Raw genomic sequence first — 6,918 nt, forward strand, 5'->3', positions numbered from 1 at the left:
AAGAGAGATGGTAAGGAACACTTAGGGGCTAAGATTTTGCAGGTTCACAATGGAGAATTTATAGTCCTTAAGGATTATTCACAATTTACAAAGAACGTATCTTAATTTTTAATAGCTTGGGGATATTTTTTAATCTGGGGACAGCTTTCCTTTCAGTTTGTTTCTTCTTGTTTCTGAAAGAGTATATGGAAAGGAATGGAGTTAAGAATAACTAGATTAGTATTTTCTTGGAATTTTTACCAAGAACTAGAGTTGAAGAAATGACAAGATTTGAAACTTACCTGGGACAACCATGGCTGTGGACAACTCAGACTTACTACCACTGGAGAATCTTGTGCAAGGATAATTGTTGCCTGACAACCTGCAGCTTCCATACTTTCAAGGTCCAACAGAACATTTTTGATAAAGCTGCCCTGTCCCAGACTGCTCCAAACCAATGAGTAAGCAAAGTGGAAAGAACAGAGATGGCCAAATCTTGCCCAGTAAATCTACTCTTATGTAAAGCTTTGTTCTGGGGGCTCCCTATCAGCCTGGCCCGACTTTCTTTCCTCATACAGTCCTCTTTTCTTACTCTCTTCTTTCCAGGGTCAGCTGGCATTGTGATTGATAGACTCTGCTTGACTGTTCCTGCTCCTTCTCTCCATTATCCTCAGAAAGAGCCCCCAAAATACATCCACTGAACTTTGAATTCTATTTTGTCCTCTACCTTTTGTGGGACTCACACTGACAATTTCAACTTATTTATAAAAATACCAAAAACAATTCCAAGGAAACGTGTTTAACTAATGGACACCTCCCTACTCTGTATCCAAACTCTTCCAGAGGTCATGGCACCAGCACACAGAGACAGACAAAGCCATCCACACTAACCATATCAATCCATAAAGGTCTTTACAAACTTCTGTTTTTGCTTAGAAAAAAAGGAGACATCATTGATTATTTCATTATAAGTTCATTTAGCTAGTGCCCTCATAAAATAGCCTGCCCTATCTATAGAGAGATTCTGAAATGCTGAAAAAATTAATTTGGAACAAGTCAGTGATGATTAATTGTAGTTTCGATCTTCTTTTTCTCTTCCCATCTACTAGTTGAAGTCAGATACTAGAATATTAGATGCTTTATTTAATAGCATCTTTAGATGCTATATTATAGATGCTTTATTTGTGCACAAGTGAATTAGTGATTGTTGTAGGTCTCTTTAAGAACAGCTTCTTTATTAGTTTCCTTTTTGAAGGCCAATTCTTTTTGTTCTTTTCAGTCCTTAAAACTCTTTATCTTCTAAGATTTCCGTAATATTAGTGCTGGAAAATACGAAGAGGAAGGTGCTCTACTTTCTACGTGCAATTAAAAATATGTTAAACCCCCAAATCTGAAATGGCAAATAATCAATCTTAGTAGTGAACATTATAATATTTCTTGATGCCTCAGTAAACAATAATCAGATACTATCAAAAAGAGCTAACAGAGTAAATGAGCAAACATATTAACAGCATTAATTTTGGTGATTAACATATATTATAGTATATAAAGCGAGACTAGATACTTATGTAAACATGTGGAGGAGATAAAAGGCTTGTCAAAGGAATGCTTATTTGAAGTTGTGATGGCATCTCAGAACCAAGGTAAAAGAATAGGCAATAGACTATAAAGAGATCTCAATATAGAACCGTGTTAGATAACCTGTATCATGTTTCAGTAGATTCCAATTACCTTTTGACCCACTATTACTCAATATATTATGGAGGTATAGACACTTTTGAAAGTAAAAAGATGAACCATTCATTGAGACAAAGGCATAAACTGGGACTGACCAAAAAATTTAGGCTATTTAATCATCCACCTGAAACCAAATTCTCTGAAATACATTTTTTTCTATACAGTATCATATGTGCTCTAGTCAGTATCCAGTGCTTCTAAGGTTGGCAGATCAACCTCAGACTGAATCAGAAGATTGGGCATAAATGTGGATGCTTAACTAGTATCCTCTTAGAAGTGCAAAGAGAAAGAAGTTCAGCTCATTCACTTTCTTAATACTACTTTCATACAGCATTCAACAGATGAGTAGTTGGTGTGAGAGAGAAAAAAAAAACATGAATGGTTAGTTATTTTAGATATATACTCAGTGATGAGATACCAAAAAGTAAATTGCTTACCAACAACAATTTGAATAGGGTTAAAATTTATTTATTTGTTATTTTTTCTCAAAGAATTGGAGTAATAAATCTTCTGACTGATGTAAATTTGTTCCCAGTTGGGAGAGCCAGGGTGATCAATATCCCCTCAGAGAACAAAGTAACCAGTACAAATAAAAAACATATTTTATGACACTTTTAGCCCTCACCAAAAATGCCACTCACCTGAGTTCCAGCAGCATTTGATATATTCTTTTAAGCTTGTGTCATTTGCTATATATCTTCATATGTTTCTACCCAATTCAAGTTTAAAACTGGGTGATATGACTCCGGGTTCACATACAATTTTTCTTCTATAAATAATAGTTTTTGCTCAACATGTAAACATTTAATCACTTTTTTGATTCTAAATAAGCAGTCAAAGTTTTAACTGGTTGTCTATTCATGTACTGTAGTAAAAGAAAGAACCTACAGAAGACCACTGTTACCTATAAATTAAAGCTTTGGTCTAGATTGCATCATTTATATTATTTCTCAGAACTCAGTTCCCACGAAATAAATTTTTACATTAATGAGCAAGAAAGGCTTCATTTCACATGCTTAAAAGTTAGTTTAGTCTTATGATTTTATGCCTTAATTATAATCAATTGTGTAAGGTAAATATTATACTAAGTTCCTTAACAGCAGACATGACAAACACACACACACACTGTGTCTGTCAACTGTGTCAGCCCTGGACACGTGTGTGGCTTGCCTTTCCTTTCAAAAAATTATTTACTATTCAGCTGCAAGAAAGTGGAATTGGCTGGCACTCTCCAGCACTGAATGCTTCAGATCCACCTCAGCTGTTGGATTATGACCATATATATATATGGGACATTTCCCAGAGAATGAGTCACATAGTGCGATAATGTATCCTGGGTCTTTCTGTCTAAGTTGAAATTCTTCTAATAGATAAGAACCTCTTTCATGGAGGCCCCAAGCTGAGTTTGTCAAGAGTTTGATGGATCTGCATCATTTTCACCCAATCTTGCTTCCCCCCTCTGTTACCTTACACAGGCGTTCAATGAGGGTCCATCACCCCTTTTCTATAGTCCCCTAAGTTCTTCCCTCATGGCCGCTTAAGTTGTCCCTTCCTTGAGGAATCCTATTGTCATTGACTAACCAGTCATCCGCTCGGGGCCAAGCAGGGTGAAGTAAATGTGGCAGAGGCTGGGCCTCTGCCAGGAGGATAAGCTTTATCTCTTTAGTGGCCTATGGTTCCAAGGTCTTCTTACTCAGCCTTACCCATGCATGCTTCTGAAAGCAGGCAGAGTGGTTCCCAACAGAAAGCATGCCACAACGGAAAATTATGTGGTCTAAAATATAAATGAAACCCAGTTTAAGAAACCCCAGGCTGTGAGATATGGTGTGGTATTTTTTCTTTTATTTCTGAGATATTATTTTGTTCATTTTATTTCTTTTTTTCTTTAAAAATTTTGATTTATTGTTATTTGAATATGGTTGTCTTCATATTCCCACCACCATTTTCCCTGCCCCACCCTGCATCCTCTCCTCCTCTGGCTTTCTCCATGAGTCCTTTGTACATGTTCCTTGATGACCCTTTCTTTCCTTCCCCTGTTTTCTCCCCCCTTCCTCCCCTCTGGTTACTGTCAGTTTGTTCTTTATTTCAGTGCCTCTGGTTACATTTTGCTTGCTTGTTTGCTTTGTTGATTAGTAATGTATACTATGTTCATGGATTGGAAGAATTAACATCATCAAAATGTCCATACTACCCAAAGAAATTTATAGATTCAATGCAATCCCTTTTAAAATACTAATGGCTTATTTCACATAGAACAAATATTTCAAAAATTTTATTTCTTTTTGGTCATTATAGCTAAAATTCATCATTGTACTGTTTGACAGGTTTCATTGAATTTTTTGTTTTTTATTTCATTAAATTCCATTTTTTATTGCTTTATTTCTTTCACTTTGAGTTAAATTTTGTCTTTTTTCTTTAATTTCTTATAGTGGAAGTTTATAATTAATTTTAGATATGTCTTTTTTCTAATATTAACATTAATAGCCTTAATTTTACATCTCAAAATGTTTTAATTTTTTTCAATTTTTAAAATATCTCATATGATAATTTTTTGATCCATGGATTAAGAAGCATGTTATTTAATTTTCAAACATTTAGGGATTTTCTAGATATCTTTCTATTTGTTGAATTCTAATATAATCTGGTTGGTCAGAAAACATACTATGTATGATTTTTATATTTGTGATCATAGATATACTTTATGATTTAAATCCTTATAAAATGTATTGAAAACAATGTGTATATATTGTTGGGTGGATAAAGTGTTCTATAAATATTAGGTCATATTACTTTTTTATATTCTTACTGATATTCTACCTTTATTTTTAATTCTCATAGTTTCTGTTGCATGCATTTTAAATCTCTGTTTTGTGTGCCTATGCATTCAGAATTGTTTTCTTCTTGATCTGATCATTATAATTAATAGATTGTCATTTTTTGCCTAGTAATATTTCTTGTCCTGAAATTTACTTTGTTAGATATTAATATGACCACCATTTTTTTTATTTTTAGTGTTTCTATGATATATGTTTTCTTTTACCTGTTATTTATTTTTGTCTTCATATTTAAAATGAGTTCTAATCAGTGAAACAAGCAAAATATAACCGAAGACACTGAAATTGAGAACAGGCTGACAGTGACCAGAGGGGACAGGGGAGGGAATTTCAGGGGAAAAGGGTGAAGGGTTTGCAAGAACAATTATAAAGGACACGTGGACAATAATGCAGGGGAGGGGGCAGTGGAAGCAGGAGGGAGGTGGGGAGGGCTGGGGGGTTGGGCTGGGGTGGGGGGAAAACACAGAAACTGCACTTGAAAAACAATTAAGAATAATTAAAAAATAAATAAATAAACAAAATGAGTTTCTTAGACAGAGTAATGGTTGAGGTTACTTTTTTTTATACAGTGTGAGAATCCTTGAATTTGGACCACTTATACCATTTATATTTAATGAAATTATCAATATTATTTATTTTTAAAGATAAATTTTTATTGTTTTTAAATCACCATATTGCTTTTTGTTTTCTATTCATGTCTTCTGCCCTTTGTTTTACCTCTAACTTCTTTTGGAGTAATTGTGAATTTTTTTAGGATTACATTTTAGTCATCACTAATGTCTTCTTAGCAATTTATTTTAATTTAGTGGTTATTTTATGATTTGCAGTAGACATCTTTATCTTATCAGTCTACCTTTAAATAATATTATACCACTTTACTTATTTTTATTTTTATAAATGAAGAAACATTTGAGAATGTATCTGCACTCACTAGAGCACAGGTGGCAAACACGAGGCTGAAGGCCAAATCCCACCCTCCACCTTGTCTTACCAGGCTGGCACCTTGTTTACCCAGAGGCAGTGTGGAGCTCCTTGCCCCTAGTGAAGGAGTAGTTACATTTATACAGTCCCAAAATTGCATATGGCCCTTTGAAGGCAACCATGAGGCTGATGTGGCCACCCCCCCTCCAGTGAAAATGACTTTGACACCCCTGTACTAGAGGCTACTTTTTTTTTTATTTTTTAAGAGAGAGGGATAGGGAAGGAGAAAGAGGGGGAAAGAAACATCAAAATCAGACAGAAACATCAATTTGTTGCCTCTCATGGAAGCCTCAGCCTAGGATGGAATCCACAACCTATGCCTCTGCCCTGACTGAGAATTGAACCTGCAACCTTTCGGTCTGTAACTAGTAATTCAGTAACTAGTTAGTTACTTGTTTGTAGTTGGAGAGCAAGTCCCATAGAAGTGACATCTTTATGGGAAGAAGCAGATATTTTCTTTTCCTTATTATGGCCCTTAGTTCAAAAACATTAATTTTACCTTGTTACCTATCATTTCATTAATAATTCATCCATTATTCTATTGTTTCAGAGACTATCATTATATAGTCTTCAACTCAAGTGAATATATAGTCTCATTTCAAGAAATTATCATTAATGTATTTGCATATATCTGGAAGTTATTTTTTAAATAATAACTAAAGATTCATTGAGTATCATATTTAAAATAATAAGTTAATTTTCTAATATTAGAGATTTTAGTATACTATAATAATTGTATGTGTATTTTATTATAGAATCACATATTTTAATGTCATTGAGAATTTGGAGGTATGAACTTGATGTCCTCGAAGAGATATAAGGATATATGAGATTTGTCCAGAAGGTATCCAGTCATGTAATATGAAAAATAGAGATATTTAATGAAGAAGACACAAGATACAAGGACAATGACACCTCAGTTCCCTTTAAAGTAGGCACCTTGGGACCTCATACAGTTCTCCCAATCACCATCAGCTGCCCTGTTGTGTTTTCCTGAATCTCATCAATGGTCTGAATCTCTGCCCCTCCAAAGGTGATTTTAGTTTTGGGAAAAGCCAGGAGTCACAGGACATCAAATCTGGGCTGTGTCCCTGGGTAATTTATGTTTCACCAAAAAACTCTGCACAAGACATGATGCGTGAGTGAGCACATTGTTGTGATGAAGCTGCCAGTCAGCAGTTGCCCATAGCTATGGCCTTCTAAAATCATCCAAATAGTTTTGGAGAAATGTTTAAGCTTACCACAAAATCTGAAGCAGATTCATTCTTCTACTCACTCAGTCATTTTGAATGTGATGGCCACACAGTACACATGCTCACTCAGTGTCTACCACCCCCACTGACTAGTACGGTGAGGTTGTCATTGTTCATGCATGTACATTCCAGTC

This window comes from Desmodus rotundus, chromosome 5 (assembly GCF_022682495.2).
Source record: "Desmodus rotundus isolate HL8 chromosome 5, HLdesRot8A.1, whole genome shotgun sequence".
In the NCBI taxonomy this organism is placed as follows: Eukaryota; Metazoa; Chordata; class Mammalia; order Chiroptera; family Phyllostomidae; genus Desmodus; species Desmodus rotundus.